Raw genomic sequence first — 2,126 nt, forward strand, 5'->3', positions numbered from 1 at the left:
CCCCCCCTCTTTTTTTTTCCTTCTGAAGCGTCACTACACTTCTTTCTGTACACACTCTCATCTGGATCCTGCGAGGTGGAAGGAGAAAGAAGCGACGAGACTCCGTGTAAGAAAAGGAGAACAACAACAAGAAGAAAGTGCTTTAGAGAAGAAGGAAAGAAAAAGGAAGAGATAAAGAAGAAGAAAAAGGTGCTGTACTCTTTCTTACTAAGAGATGTAAAGGAGAGAGAAGCTGAATCGGATCTTGTCGAGGTGAAGCCGTCCTAGGAAGTGTATAGTCTTTCTCGAGATCTAGATCGGAGCTGGAATGTATTCTTAATCTTCTTTTATCTTGTATAAGCCTGGGACAGGAAAGAAAGAAAGAAAGGAATGATTGATGGGAAGAAGAAAACGAAAGAGGAGGAGGAGGTAGCATGCAGGCACACGAAGAAGAAAGCAACGAGGGATAGTGAGCTCAGGAAGTTTTCTGGTGTATGTACATACTGGGAGGATGAATGGAAGGAAGATTGTCTAAGAAGAAGAGAGGAGCTATAATTTCTATCGCTTCAGCTTTGTTTAGTACTTTAGCTCTCTTAGGAGGAGAGGAAGAAGAACGCTTGCGCAAAAGACGATCCTTCAGGAGATACAACACACTCTCTCGTTGAATGCATGCAGTTAGATACACATACTGGTAGATTTCTCCTGGGGACTTCTATTAGTGATAGACAGAGAGAAGAAGACAGGAAGAGAAGGAATAAGAAACGATTACTGAAGGAGAAGACCGAACACACAAGCTTCAACACCTAGTGCAAAAGATGGATAGATAGATAGAAGATAGATAGATAGATTGAAGATAGATAGATAGATAGACGCGAGTAGGTAGGATGAACAGAGAGGATAGAGACAATCGCTTTTTCTATGTGAGCATAGAGCTAGAATAGAGTCACTGTCTCTTCTCCTTCCCCTCTCTTCTTCTTCGCTAAGGAGAAGGTCGAGTAGTCCCTAAGAGAAGTACTATCGTCTACCTTCACAATAGTAGAGACATGAAGAGAACGTCTTTCTTTCCACCTGTATTCTGCAGATTAATCGACTCGAGTAGAAGAAATGAAGAGAAGCATGCCTTGTCCGTTGATTAAGGAGAAAGAAACAGAGAGCTCTACATTACCAACAAGAAGACTGCAGCCACCACCCCCTTGCGCAATTGCTGAAGAGAGATTGGAGCTGTACATAGTAACATACCTTGAAGCGAATCCCTGTGGAAGATCTTTGATTTGCATATGACGGGTTAAGGAGGGAGTAAGAAGTTTCGGGTCTTTCTTCTTCTGAGCATTCTTAGCAAAGTTGATCGGCTGGATGGTCTGTCTCTTGCGCAGTTCATTCGTCCACGCCTCTCTCAGTAGCACACGACAGACGCCTCCTGACGGCGGCATCTCTCTAGAGACAGAAGAACAAGAAGAAAGGAAAGAAAAAGAAGAAAAGGCAGAAGGAGAAACAATAGGGAGAAAGGAAAGAAGAAGGAGAAAAAGAGAAGAGGAGAATGAGTATCTCTGGAGATCTGGTTTGATGGGCCTCTGAAGAGAGGAAGAAGACAGAGAAAGAAAGTCCGTGGAAGTCTTTGTGAAAATCTGGAAAAGAAAACAGATATGTGATGACTTTCTGTATGGGTTTTCCTTGAAGAACTTCAGTGAGAATCCTCACTGACGCGATCGAAAAGAAAAAGAAAGGAGAATTTCTCGCCCATCCATCTATCTCTCGTCCTTCCCAACCTCCTCCCTCGCCTGGAGATAAAGTATCCCTAATCTTACCGCTTTAAGAGAAGACCGGGGAGGAGGTCGGAGAAAGTTGAGAGAGAAGATGTAAAAAAGAAGACAAGAGAAAGAAGACGAGAGAAAGAGAGAGAAGGCATGCAAGCTCACATGCTCCTCTAGACTTCCGCGTAACTCTCTCGCTTCTCCTCTCGCTGACATTCTCTCTTTCTCTCTCCAAAAGGTTTCATTTGAAAAAGAAACACACAGACACCCTCAACAAACACAGAGAAGAGAAAGAGAGAAACAACAAAGGAAAAAGAAATGTTAAGAAGTCGACCACATGCATGCAACGGGGAGAGAGAAAAGAGAGAAGTTCTTCCATTGTAATTCGGAAGGCGG

General features: G+C 43.2%; 1 protein-coding gene across 1 annotated transcript in view; it reads right to left on the reverse strand.

The window, feature by feature from the left end:
• The window catches only part of CSUI_008170 (translation elongation factor tu), a 12,705-nt gene extending 10,579 nt beyond the window's left edge, over nt 1-2,126 (reverse strand). Inside the window, exons 1-2 of the mRNA XM_068068306.1 lie at nt 1,219-2,126; nt 209-341 (exon numbers count right to left, since the gene is read on the reverse strand). The gene's annotated coding sequence lies outside the window, so the exon portion shown is untranslated. The remainder of the gene's footprint in view (nt 1-208; nt 342-1,218) is intronic.

This window comes from Cystoisospora suis (assembly GCF_002600585.1).
Source record: "Cystoisospora suis strain Wien I chromosome Unknown contig_4506, whole genome shotgun sequence".
Classification (NCBI taxonomy): domain Eukaryota; phylum Apicomplexa; class Conoidasida; order Eucoccidiorida; family Sarcocystidae; genus Cystoisospora; species Cystoisospora suis.